Below are 15,294 nucleotides of genomic sequence, written 5' to 3'. Positions count from 1 at the left end.
GAACTTTGGAAAGTGTAAAGGCATCTTATATTTTTGTAATCCTGTAGTGTAGCACAGGAAATCATGCTATTATTGAGGCATGTGCATGAATACTTCAATGTGTATATTCTCAGTACTCTAGTAGGTGACTATCTTTAGACCCCATATCAGTGGTCACCTTGACAGTGTCAGATAATTACCCCGAGGGATGACCACCTCATGACTTGAAATTGGTGCAAGGTACGATTTTGAAAACTTACAGGAATTGGAGAGAGGCTTTAATGGATTGTCACTAGTTATGTAGTGTTTTGTCCTTAATGAAATTTCAAAATTCAGGCATTTTCTTCTGTTAAGGATTGAGTGCCTGGAAATTGGTGTTTGGTATCAGGATGATGAAGCCATCAATGCAAAAAGTGGGACTAGTCAAGCAGCTGAAGAAAATTGTTTTTATGGGATTTTACAGTTAATAGACTTCTTGAACTTTTGGTCTTCACAGTAGTCACAGTAGCCCTGCCAAAGCAGGCAGGAAGGGCCTGTTGATTGTAAACATTTTGTCAAATAGAAAACAGCCTCAGAGAAAATAAGGAAGTGAATAGGTGTCAGATAAATACGAGAATCCAGGGTTTTCATTTTTCCTTCCTCATGTTCCATAATCACTTAATTCCATTTGAGATAGTTTTGAATTCAAATTGTAGATGTAATAATAATGGTCAGCATTTTTCATCAGGCCTTGGATCAGAATTGTTGCCATTGGATGCCATGTCTCTTTAGCCTATTTCCACTAAATGTTTAAGAGAACGATGATAGTGAGCCAACAACAGTCTTTTGAAAGACTGTAAGGTGTTAATAATGCCTTTTTATGAAATACCGTGATCTGCCCTGTACCTTTTGGCAGAGAGCCAAAATTTGCACTATTCTCTGGCTACCCACACATACTGTGCTGGGGAGTTAGACTTGAGTTGTCTAGCTACCTTAATGACTCTGGTTGTATTCCGCCTCTAAATCTTGGCATGCATCTAGATTCTGTCCTGCGTCTACTTCTTGCTCTATCCGTACTACAATCTCTTTAGTAATTTCATTCAGTCCCAGTTGCATAAAAAAAAAAAAAAGCTCTATATGTGTGATTTAATTCTCTATTTTCAGTCTTGCCCTCTCCTTGAAATTGCAAACTTTTATATCCACTAACAACTTGATCACCTCCCCAGTATCCAATGGATATCTTAAAGTTCAGTGAGTGAAAACAGAAGACTTATTCTCAAACGGGATCTTTCCTCCAGTCTCTCCCATTTCAGTAAATACCCCACCTCCTTCCCAGTTGCTGAATCCAACACTATAAGAACTGCTCTTGAATCTTCTTAGTATTTAATTTATTGGCAAGCCTTGTCAACTCCACCTTCAAAGCATATCCCATGTCGTTGATATCACTGCTTGTTGTTTACCCACCATCTGTTCCCCCCTTCCTCTTTTCTAACAAATAATCATTTTTTCCCTTAAGTATCCATCCTCTTTTCACATAAGCCATGTGACTCAAGGCAAGTCAACCCCATTCCCAGTTAGGGAGGGCTCTGCTTGATCTTTAGTCCGTTTTAACTCCATCTCTCATACAAATGAATGGATGAGGGATGGGTAGGCTTAAAGAAATATGGGTCAATGAACAGGGCTAGGGGCATCTGGCAAGGACGAATCCTGGCTTTTGAAATAGCCACATAAAGTAAGCGTCTCCCTCTAGGTATAAATAAGGAGCATATAGTCTCAATTGTTAGTAGCAGTCATCTAACAACTATTCCACTCTAAGGCTTAAGATGATTAGAAAGTCTGGAAGAATACACTTCTTTGATAATATCATTGAAGCTGCTCTGGCCCTAAGCTTCCTGTAAAATAAGCATACAATTGTCCGTATGTCAGAAATCTTAGGTTGGGTATTTGGTTACTTGTATCCAGAAACAACTGATAAATTCAGTATCTACTACTACTTACTAGCATCTTAATCTGAACCCTCGCCATCATGCACTAGGATTTACTGCAGTGGTCACCTAACTAGTTTCCTACTTTTATTTTTTTCTACCCTACAGGTTTTTTTCTGTAAAAAACAGGGATCTTGTTAAAGTTTAGGTCACGTCACCCCTTTCTTGAAATGCTGCTCTCAGGTGCTCCTTAAGGCAGCCTAAAACTGCTTATAAAGCCCAGTGTGATTGGCTTCTGCCTATTTCAGGTACATCACTTGGTTTTCAGTAATGTCTTATTTTGGTGACTTCTGAAGAGTAAATTAAAGCGAAATCACTAAGCAGAAAGCATTATACTCAAATGCTTGAACACACCAGTGGTCTTTCCACAGGTTGGTCCTTGGAATGTTTGCCCTCATCTCCTCACAGGTCTGGGCTTCAGAAGGATTGGCAGAGCCAGTATAGACCAGGAAATAGAGTAGAGACTGTTTTTGTTTGTTTGTTTTTTTAAAGCAAACAAAAAAACAAAAACCAATGAGGACTTCTGCCTTCTTGGTTATAAGGCACAAATCCATGTAATAAGTCATGTCATCTCATTGGTTGTACCTGGACAATTCAAACCTTGTATCCTGCCAGAAGAGGTCAGTAGGGTCACCAGTGATTGTGAAATACACTTTTTTTGTTGTTGCCTGCAGTGAATGTCTTGCAAAAAAATCTTCATAACTCTTGATTTGACCAAAATATGGCACCATTGTTCAATAGCTATTCAATAAACCAATCACGTGAATCTTGTTTGTATTTTCAAGAGTTATCCTTAAGGTAAAATGATTTGCTTTTGTATACATTAGTATAAATAAGTAAGGATAAATTAGGATGTTTGAACTTTGCACATCTCATACTCAAAGACTCATGGCATTGTATGTATAGAAACGTGTGTTCCAAGTTAATAGGATAGGTCTTCATGATTTTGACGGTGATATCTCCAAGTAGAGGAATGGACAGATTTTATGAGAAGAGGGATAGCTTCTTTTTGCTAGGGCTAAGAAGGTCACTATCATTAACCACAAAGTTGACAATTTGTGTTTATGTCATTAAATATTTTTCAGTAATTTCCCCTTTGGTGATTAAGAACAGAGCATATAGATACACTAAATTTGGCTTTGGAGACATGTATCTTTCCTCTGAAGCAGGACTGTAGGAAAAAAAATCTTACAAAGGTGTCTTGCTAAAATGTGTAAAAATTATAAGCTAAGTTTTAAGTGCTATTGATTTATATATGAGAGGTTTCTTCATACTTTCAGTTTAGTTTGTTAAATAAGCTTAGTAAAACTTTTGGTGGCTAAGTTTTCACTGATACAATAGTCTCAGTCTATATATTACTAATTGACAGTAGCATAGGGGATTAACTGCTGTTAGATTTTATTTTGTTTTTCAAGTTAAAATTGTTGATAGACTAAAAATTGTCTCTTTTTTTAAAGCCATCGAAAGAGAGTTTATGTACTTTTCCATGTAAAGTTTATTCCTTAATTTTTCTTGTCTGAATGAAATTGGTAATCTCAAGGTACAGAAAAGTCAAAATATTTGGGAATTTGATGAGTAATGTCTAATAGTATTCCTAGGGAGCTTGTGGATGAATGTGCAAAGATGGCGTCCATACATCCCTCTTTGTTTCATTTGAAGCTTTTTGACCTTTATTTGTGTTAGAAATTGGGATTCAATGTAAGATTTCATTTGAAAAAATCGATGTGGCTGCCTTTCTTTAAAGTTTGATAACAGTGATCTAGATTTTCTATGATATTGGCAATTTCTCCTAAGTACTACCAGGTAAGTTAGGTTTTGCTTTTTGTCCAGATTCAGGGTAAAACCACTACATACCGTGAAAATTATAAACATTTTTTTTTCTAAATTTGCTGAGTCTTTGTCATCTATATATTTGTGATCATGATGTTAGATTTATAGAAGTGGATATATTCTTAAAGAGCATCTACCTCTACCACTTCATTTTGCAGTTGAAGAAATAAACCCAAAGCAGTTTTGACCTGCCCCCAAGGTCACATAGGGCAAAAGCAAGAAGATTCTATTCCAGTACTCTTTCTACTGCTTTTAACTTTCTCTTTTGGGGGTTCTACTTCATCAATCTAGAACAAGGAATATTTGTTAAATAGTAGGAAATATAAATGGCATAAAGGAAAGGATAAGAACAAATAACATTGAAGAAGAAATTCATTTATTCTAAAAAACATTGAGCAGCCACCATATATCAGGTACTGTATATTTATTGAAAGTAAGCTGTTAGCTTACATACAAAATCTGTATGTGCCCTATACAGTGTTAATGTAAGTTGAATAGATGGTTCCTGGCCTTTAGGATTAAAACAATTTCTGTTTTAACACCATAGTGGACATTGGTTGCAACTCAGCCACCCACAATACATTGCCCCTTATGTTGATAACAATATCCAGATATCCTTATGGGTAATGAACACCACCACCTCCGCACCACCCCCATCCACTTTCATTTTTCTGCAGTCTTCATGAGGCCAAAAGTTAAGGTTCCCTGTTCAGCCCTAACCAAAAGGATGAAAGCATATGGCCAATTTTAAGTCCAACTGTTTTCTCTGGGACTTGCTGTCTCAAGCAGAGAGATAAAAAGATGGGGAAAACTGTCAGAATTCATTTCTGCTTCTCAGACCATCTCCCCTCCCAGAGCATCTTGGATTCTTTTTCAAGCTTGGCACTTAAGCATCATCTTGGATTCTCTTAACTTACTTCCGTTAAAGTCCCTTTTCACTTAAGCAAAGTTGATTTCTGTCATTTACAACCAGTTAATCCCAACTGGTATCTATGTCTGTGAAAGATTCTGCAATTCTTTATTGAATATGACAACACAAATTGCTAGAGAAGAACAGGACCCATGAAAGTTTAGGCTTTTTGTCTCAAAAGTCCAAAACATGAGTCACTTCATTGAGAGAATGTGACCCTAACGCCTAAACAAAACTTTTAGCTCTTTTAACAAGCTTGGTATCAGGAGACCTGTTACATAATAAAGATAATTTCCTTCCTTCGATCATCTTCTCCCTTCTTGCTTAGAGGCAACTTCCTAAGAAGCCACGCTGGACCTCTTAGAACTGTGAAGCACTGCCATCTTTTTCCCAGTCTTCATTTTGATCTGCTGAAGTACCATTGCACTGGCCCTCTGTGGAGTGCTAGTGACTTTACTCGCTGATTACTTTTAGTGATTCCTTTCAGTGGTTGATGAAATGACTATACAGTAATGAAAACAGAGCTCATTCACTTTCTCTTATCAGGATTAAAACTGAAAACAAATCTAATTTTCTTTTATGGGGAGGAGAAGTAAGACCAAAAGGTTTGATCAGCATCTTAAAGTAACATGAAAAGAAGACTGCAGGATTTAAGATGGTAAAAGGAAAGGACACATAACTGTTAGGTTCCTAATGGAAGAACTGGTGATGCTCTGATTTCCTTGTTAACAATAAATTCCATTTACATACCAGGCTCAGTATACATATTAGCCCACATACCCTCCAGATAGATTTTTAATCTAAGTTGGGGGAAAAAGACATGTGGGAAATGTAAAAACTCATGGGAAAATTGAAGAGATTAGAATTAGAGCTTTGGACAGTGCAATTTGAGATTTTTCCCTTTCCACGATATCTGTCTTTCAAGTTGGGAATGTTTAGTTTATAGGAAATTAAAGATACTTGGAAAGTTCTTGACTTCTTTGAGATTTTCTGCCAGTGGTGAATATGAAGGGTTAATTTAAAAATTATTGCACAGAATGTTAGATATTTTTAAATTAATTAATTTACATATTAGAGAGAGAGCGCATGTGGGAGGGAGGGGCAGAGGAAGAGGGAGAGAGAGAATCTTAAGCAGGCTCCACTCTTTCATGACCCTGCAATTATGACCTGAGCTGAAATCAAGAGTTGGACATTCAACCAAATGAGTAACCCAGGCACCCCTAAATATATTTTAAGTTAAAATTCCAACCTTTTAATACTTGAATGCAAATAGGTTGGTGCAATTATAGAAGGATGGACTGTACACTAACATTCCTTGTTCTTTCACATTTTTTTCCTGAAGGAATAAATACGTGGTAAAATCTATAGGTAGAGAGAAAGCCAGAATAGCTCAATGTAGTATCAGTGCATTATTATAATCATAGTGTATATGTCAATGACTTAATCTCTAGACCTCTGTTTTACAACTGAAAAATGGGGTTTTATCAGTCAGGGGCAGGGCCACTGCCCACCTATAAATGTCACTATGGAAATTGGAAAATGCCACCCCTTTCTTCAGCAGAGTGTAGCCCCACAAGTTTGACAAGTGAAGCACAGGCTAGATTTCAGCCACCATAGTTTCTTTTGCTGGGTTCTCTTTTACAATGTACAACTCAACTGCATATAGCTGCCTTGGTCTGAGTTCTTGGTTGCCTGCAACAAAGACCAACCCTAAATACCTTAAGCCAAAGAAGAATTCACTGGCAGGATATCTGGAGCTGTAAGAATATGAGAAAATGACAAGATGTGGGGCATCTCCGGCATCAGGACCTTAGTTAACCAAGGTTTCAACTCAGGAGCTGCCTGGTTCTTGGGCCCTGAGTGCTGCTGCAGTGAGTTTGGCCTCTGCTTGTGCCCTCTTCCTTTGTATTCCTCACCCACTGGGATTTACAGTCCTAGGGGTGCTGTTTGCTTGCCTGGTGTTAGGGTATACCAGGGAGCTAGTGAAGGAAGGAATGAAGGAAGGAAAATGCTCCCCCTTCTGAAATTGGAAATGGTAGTGAGAGGTGGCACTTGATACCCTCCCACTAAGACTACACACCACTTGAATCTGCAAGAGGAGATGCTATGAGGAAGGTGTGTGTGTAGACAGTTGGGTGCAGGATAAATAGAAAATGTTAAATATCTGGTATAGGACTTAGGTATTTATATTTGCTGTTTTTACTTAATGTATTGTCTAGTCCTAGTTCCTATCAGATCAAGAGCCTTCTACATGACCCTGTCCCCACTCCTTCCTGCTGTGAAGGATCACTGGTGCTTCTGGACAGGATTACCAGAATGGCAGAGTATAATAGTAATTCTGGTTTTCAGTTCTTGTCCAAGACTTTGCTGATTTTCCTTAGATGTGAATTTTTTATGCCCTTGAGTTTCTTCTGTGTACAAAACTTTTGTAGTCAAGTCTGTGCAGATTTCTAGCCTAGCAATTAGTCCAGTGGAATTTGTCTTTCTCCTAATGCTATTGTCTATATTATGGAACAATAAACTTCCTTCTACTTATATGTAGTTCTTTTGATGGATCAATGTTCGTTCATTAAAGAAATAATACACTATTTTAAGACCTAGTGATGTTCTAAGCCCTAGTTTATCTTTTTTTTTTTTTTTTGGTAAGTGAAACTTAGATGATCTTATAGATTCCTTGTGTGTTACAGACAAGTGGTGGAGACAAGGAAAAAACCAAATGGACATGTTTGTAAATATGTAATTATAAATTATGAGAGAGAATCATTTTAAAGAAAAAACAGAGGGTAGCAAGGGTGACACCTACTTAAGAAGGGATGACTATTAGGCTACTCTGAGGAACAGATGAGTCATGATCTGAAGATTGACAAGAAACCTGTCAGACAGATGGGTGGGGAGGTGGAGGTCAAGGATGTAGGAAGTAGATTTAGGGTGGGGTTGGGTGTAAATGGTGTATATTACTCAGGATGGGCAAGGCTTAAGCTGTGGTAACAAGCAGCCCCCAAATCATAATGGCTTAACATTTAAAGCATTTCTTGCTTATACAAAGTCTTTTCTCTGGAGCAACTATACTCTTTTGGTGACTCAAGTCCATCACATGGCCCCTATCTCCACACATGACTGCCATATTCTCCACCAAAAGGAAAGAGCAAAGGGGAATGTTATGCAGTGCTTTTCTCCACTATTAACAGACCATTGACCTGAATGAGTTCACAGCCCTTTCTAACTGCAATGAGCTGGGATACTGAGGAAGGAATGGAAAGCTGTATATTGTTGAGCACTAGTTATGCCTTCCTCGAGGAGTGTGGGAGTGAAAGGGGAGCTAAAGCATTCCAGGCAGAGAGAAAAGCCTGGAGGAAGGTCTGGAGGTAGGATTATTATTAGCATACTGCAGTACTTTGGGTTGTAAGAGATTATGCCACCTTCCGTAGCCATGTAGAAGATGCACACTTGAGTGACACCATTTATTGTTCCCGTTACTGGAGTTCAGTGGAAAGTCATGTCTTTCATAGAAACATATGGCTTCCAGGACTTCTGGGGAAGATGTCAGAGTAGAAGGATCCTACACTTACTTTGCCCACAGATACACCTAGATAACACCCACATCAGTGTAAATAACCCAGAAAATGACCTCAAAACTGGAAGAACAGACTTGACAGCTAAATGTAGAGAAGAAGCCATATTAAGAAGAGTAAAAAGGGTGGAGATAGTGGTTGGGAACCAAGCTGGACTGTGAGAATATACAAGGGAGGAGGGACACCACAGGCACAGAGAAAGAAGATGAACAGACACCACACTGGGACCCCACTCCAGGAATACCTGTATTGGGAAGATGAATCCCCGTAACGTCCAGGGATTAAAAGACAGAGGGGCTTCACATCACAAGTTCTTACAATCAGTGGGACTTAACACCTAGAACTTTAAAAATTAGCAAGCTTGGTTCTGGGAAGGCCTTTAGGAAGCTGAATCCTGCCTTTAGAGAGACAGCAAAACAAACAGCCCCACTGAGATACAGCATAGAGGCAGCAGTATACAGGAGGGAGATTTGTTTACTCATCTTAGACTATGTGTTGGAGGGGCAGGGATCATTGGGAGACTTCTCCAAAAACAAAGGAGGGTTCCATTTCCCTCTTCCATCCCCAGGCTAGATACATGGACATCTGTGGGAACAGCACAGTGCAAAAACTTTCTACCTTGCTTGCTAACAGCATGCCCTGCCCCTGCGCTGTTCTATGTACCCATCCTCTCCAACCTAACCTCAGAAAGAGTTCTCCAAAGCAGCTACAGTTCCCTTCCTACAACAGACCTGCTCAAATCTTGTTAACGGATGGTGACTTCCATCAGTGTGTTCTTCTGTGGACTTGCCCCCTCCAACACACCCTTGGCCGGACACACCCAAAAGCACAAGAGAGTTCCAACACACCCAATAAAAAGTGGTTCCTCAAGCCTGGCAGTGTGCAAGCAGTTACAACAGGGGCCAGCACCATTCCAATATGACTCCTGTCCTGGGGGAAAGAGAGGATAACCACACACCCCGTTTTGACTGTATTGTGGCCCCAACAATGGGCTGGAGCAGACATCTGGTCTGACTGCAGGCCCCGCCCACTCACAAAAGCTTTTCAAGGTACAACACAGGGAGAGCAGTTCAGTGCGATGTCAGTTCTGGCCAATGCCTGTTCTGACCCAACTCAAGCCCAAGGCAGCCCCAGACTGTCCCACTAACAGCACAGAAACCAAACCCTGGTCACAACAGATAAAAAGAGCCATTGTAGATTATTGAACTGAAGGCAAACGCAGCTCAGCCACAGCAATAGGGCACATGTAACACACACAGGAGACACCTTGAAGTGTGAGATTCTGGTGAACAGGGGATATTGCACTGCAGGGAACTACAGGACCTCTATTTCATAAAGCCACTATTTTCAAGAGCAGGAGACAGAGCTGATTTACCTAACACATAGGATCAGACCCAGAGAGACAAAATGAGGAGACCAAGGAATATGCCCCAAGTGAATAAAAACAGGATAAAATCACAAGAGAGTTAAATGAAATGGAGATAAATAATATGCCTAATATAGAACTTAAAGTAATGGTCATAAATATACTCACTGTACTTGAGAAAAGAGTGAAAGATCTCAGTGAGACTCCCAACAAAGAGATAGAAAACATAAAAGAGAGCCAATCAGAGATAAAGAACTCAATAACTGAAATTAAAAATACACCTAATGAAATAAATAGTAAACAAGAGGATGTGGAAGAACAGATGAGTAACCTAGGAAGATAGAGTAATGGAAAACAAAGAAGCTGAACAGGAGACAGAAAAAGAATAATAAAAAATGAAAATAGATTAAGGGAACTCAGCAACACCATCAAATGTAACAACATTTGCATTATAGGGATTACAGAAGGAGAAGAGAATAAAAGGGGGCAGAAAATTTATTTGAAGAAATAATAGTTGAAAACTTTCCTAATCTGGGGGGAAAACAGAGATCCAGATGCAGAAGGCACAGAGAGCTCCCAACAAAATCAACCCAAGGAAGTCCACACCAAGACACATAGTAATTAAAATGGCAAAAAGTAGTGATAAACAGAGAAATTTAAAAGTAGCAAGAGAAAAGAAAACAATTACAAGGGAAACACCATAGGACGATTAGCTGATTTTTCAGCAGAAACTTTGCAGACAAGAAGGGAGTGGCATGATAAAGTGCTGAAACTCAAAGAAAAAAAAAAAAACCTGCAACCAAGAATACTCTATCTAGCAGGGCTATCATTCAGAATAGGAAAGATAAAGAGTTTCTCAGACAAACAAAAGTTAAAGGAATTCATCACCACTAAACCAGCATTATATGAAATGTTAAAAGGGACTCTGAGTGGAAAGGAGAGACCATAAGCAGGAGTAAGAAAAATAGCAAGCACAAAAGCAATTAAATGAAGTATATCTATAAAAATCAGTCAAGGGGCTCACAAAATAAAAGAATAATGTATGACACCATATATTTAACACATGGGGAGGGGCAAAGAAGTAAAAATTTAGTACTTTTAGAATGGATTCAAACTTAAGCAACCATCAACTTAACATAGGCTGCTATATCCATAAGATGTTATATATAAACCTAGTGATAATCACAAATCAAAAATTGGTAATAGAAATGCAAAAAAATAAAGAGAAAGGAATCCAAGTATATCACCAAGGAAAGCCAACAAACTGTGCAAGAAGAAAGCAAGAGAAGAAAGAAACCGAGAACTACAAAAAGAAAATCATAAAACAAATAACAAAATGGCAGTAAGTATACACCTAACTATAATTGAATGCAATGGACTAAATGCAATCAAAAGACATAGGATGACTAAATGAATAAAAAAGTAAGACCTAACTATATGCTGCCTACAAGAGATTCATTTCCAACCTAAAGACACTGCAGATTCAAAGTGAAGGGATGGGAAAGCATTTCTCATGCAAGTGGAAGTGAAAATAAACCTGGGGTAGAAATACTTACATTATACAAAATGAACTTTAACAAAAGACAAAGAAAGACACTATATAATCATAAAGAGAACAATCCAAAAGGAAGTTATAACAGTTGTAAATATTTATGCGCCCAACATGAGAGAGCACCCAGATACATAAAACGGTTTATAACAAACATAAAGGAAGTAATCTATACTATATAATAGTAGTAGGGGACTTTAAACCCCACCCAGATCAATGGATAGATCATCCAAAGAGAAAATCAACAAGGAAACAGTGTGGCTTTCAATGTTACCTTGGACCAGATGGATCTAACAGATATATTCAGAATATTTCATCCTAAATAGCAGAATACATATTCTTTCAAGGTCACATGGGACATTCTCCAAAATAGATCACATATTAGGCCACAAAACAGATTGAAAAAGATTGAAGTCATACCATGCACCTTTTCTGACCATAATGCTATGAAACTAGAAATCAATCACAAGAAAAAAGTCTGGAAAGAACACAGATATATGGAAGTTAAATAACATTATACTAAACAATGAATGGTCATCCAAGAAATTAAAGAGGAAACAACAACAAAAAAATACATGAAGACCAATGCAAATGAAAACACAATGGTCTAAAACTTTGGAGATGCAGCAAAAGCTCTTCTAAGAGGGAAGATTATAGCAATATAGGCCTATCTAAAGAAGCAAGAAAAATCTCGAACAACCTAATCTACACCTAAAGGAGCTAGAAAAACAACAACAAACAAAACCCCAAACAAGAAGATGGCAGGAAATAAAAGATTGGAGCAGAAATAAAAGAAATAAAAACCAAAAAAACACAATAGAGAAGATCAATGAAACCAGGAGTTGGTTCTTTGAAATGATCAATAAAATTGATAAGCCTTTACCTAGACTCACCAAAACAAAAACAAGAGAGAGAGGACTCAAATAAACAAAATAAGAAATGAAAGAAGAGAAATAACAATGAACACCACAGAAATATAAGGACTATAACAAAACATTATGAAAAATTATATGTCAAAAATCGGACAACTTAGAAGAAATGGATAGATTCCTGGAAACATATAACTTTACAAAACTGAAACAGGAAGAAATAGAAAATTTGTACAGATAAATTACCAGCAATGAAATTGAATCAGTAATCAAAAAACCCCCAACAAACAAAAATCCAGAACCACATGGCTTCACAGGTAGATTCTACCAAACATCCCCCAAAACATCCTGTACCAGACCACTTCACAGGTAAATTCCACCAAATATTTAAAGAAGGGTTAATACCTATTCTCAAATTATTCCTAAAAAATAGAAGAGGAAGGTAAGTTTTCAAATTCATTCTATGAGTCCAGCATTACCCTGATACCAAAACCAGATAAACATACAAAAAACATGAACTACTGGCCAATATCTCTGATGAACATAGATGCAAAATCCTCAACAAAACATTAGTGAACTTAATCCAGAAATGCATTTAAAAAATCATTCACCATAATCAAGTGAGATTTATTCTTGGAATACAAGTTAGACTCAATATTCACAATTAATCAACATGATACATCACAACAAAAAGAGAAAGGTTAAAAACCATATTGATCATTTCAATCAATGCAGAAAAAAGCATTTGACAAAGTGCAACGTCAATTCATGTAAAAACCTCCAACAAAGTAGGATTAGAAGGAACATATCTCAGCATAATTAAGACTATATATGAAAAACCCACAGTTAACATCATACCCAATGGGGAGAAACTGAGAGATTTTCCCCTAAGATTAGGAACAAAACAAGGATGCCCACTCCCACCGCTCTTATTGAATATAGTTCTGGAAGTCCTAGCAATAGCATCGAGAAAAGAAAAAGAAATAAAAGCATCCAAATTGGCAAGGAAGAAGTAAAACCTTCACTATTTGGAGATGACATGACTCTATATACAGAAAACTCCAAAGACTCCACCAAAAAACTACCAGAATTGATAAATGAACACATAAGATTGCAGGATACAAAATTAATATACAGAAGTTTGTTGCATTTCTATGCACAAATAAGGAGCAAAAAGGGAAATTAAGAGAACAATCCCGTTTATAATTGCATGAAAAATAATAAAATGCCTGGGAATAAATAAATAATCCTGAAATTTGTATAGAAATGCAAAAGACCCCAAATAACCAAAGCAATGTTGAAAAACAAGAACAAAACTGGAGGTACCACAATCCCAGCTTTCAAGATATACTACAAAGCTGTAGTAATCAAAACTGTATGGTACTGCACAAAAATAGACACATAGACCAATGAAATAGAATAGAGAACCCAGAAATAAGGCAGTTTCAACAAATGGTGTTGTGAAAGCTGGACAGCAACATGCAAAAGAATAAAACTGGATCACTTTCTTACACCACACACAAAAATAAACTCAAATGGATTAAAGACCTAAATGTGAGACCTGAAATCATAAAAATCCTAGAAGAGAGCACAGCCAGTAATTTCTCTGACACTGGCCATACAACATTTTTCTAGATGTGTTTCCTGAAGCAAGGGAAAGAAAAGCCAAAATAAACTATTGGGAATACATCAAAATAAATACCTTCTGCACAGCAAAAGAAATGATCAGCAAAACAAAAAGACAACTACTGAATGGGCAAGATATTTGCAAATGATAATCCAAAAAGGAGTTATTATCCAAAATATATAACAAACTTATACAACTCAACACCAAAAAAGCAAATAATCCAATTAAAAATGGGTAGAACACATGAACAGATATTTCTCCAAAGAAGACATACAGATGGCCAAAAGACAAATGAAAAGATGCCATACATCACTCATCATCACAGAACTGCAAATCAAAATCACAATGAGATGTCACCTCAAACCCGTCAGAATGACTAAAATCAAAAACACAAGAAACAGCAAGTGTTGGTGAGGATGTGGAGAAAAAGGAACCCTTGTGCACTGTTGGTGGGAATGCAAACATTTGCAGCTACCCTGGAAAACAGCATGGTGGTTCCTCAATAACCTAAAAATAAAAATTACCATATGATCCAGTAATTCCACTACTAGGTATTTACCCAAAGAATAAGAAAATGCTAATTCAAAAAATAGATGTGCTCTGATGTATAATGCAGCATTGTTTACAATAGCTAAGATATGGAAGCAACCCAAGTGTCCATCCATAGATGAATAGATAAAGAAGATGTGGTATAAATGCACACACACACACACACACACACACACTGGAATATTACTCAGCCATAAAAAAAGAATGAAATCTTGCCATTTTCAACAACATAGATCAATCTAGAGAGTATGATGCTAAGTTAAATAAGTCATAGGAAGACAAATGGCATATGATTTCACTCATGGAATTTAAGAAAGAAAACAAATGAACAAAACAAATAAAAAAGACTCTTTAAAAAAATTTTTTTAATGTTTATTTTTGAGAGAGAGAGAGACAGAGCATGAGCAGGGGAGGGGCAGAAAGAGAAAGAGACATAGAATCTGAAGGAGACTTCAGGTTCTGAGCTGTCAGCACAGAGCCCAATGCGGGGCTTGAACTCACAGACATGAGATCATGACCTGAGCCGAAGTTGGATGCTTATCCACTGAGCCACCCAGGAACCCAAATGTAGACTCTTAAATATTGCACACAACCTGGTGGTTACCAGAAGGGCGGTTGGTGGAAGGTTGGGTGAAATAGGTGAAAGGGATTAAGAGTACAGTTATCATGATGAGCACTGAGTAATATGCAGGATTGTTGAATCAGTATATTGTACACCTGAAACTGATGAAACACTGTGTGTTAATTATATTGGAATTAAAAAAAATTTAATTAAAAAAACAGAAACAGAATATGGCTTCCAAATTTTGGAGTCCTAGGTGGGAAACAGATAACTATTAATAATTATTAATCATAAACTGTATGTGATAAATATAGCACATACATTGTCTCATTATATTCTAAGTACTATTACTATTCCCATTCTATAGGTGAGGAAACAGACACAAAGAAGGTACGTACTTTACTTACGCTCACACAACTGGTAAGTGATGGAGTTGATGTTCAAACGCAGGAAGTCTGACTCAGGGCCTCTTTAACCAGCACACTCTAGTGCAGATTGAGAATGTTTTCTTTGTCTG

The sequence above is a fragment of the Panthera leo genome, chromosome A2 (genome assembly GCF_018350215.1).
Source record: "Panthera leo isolate Ple1 chromosome A2, P.leo_Ple1_pat1.1, whole genome shotgun sequence".
NCBI classification, from domain to species: domain Eukaryota; kingdom Metazoa; phylum Chordata; class Mammalia; order Carnivora; family Felidae; genus Panthera; species Panthera leo.
The sequence above is the reverse complement of the archived record's forward strand: the minus strand, read 5'-3'. Positions refer to the sequence as shown.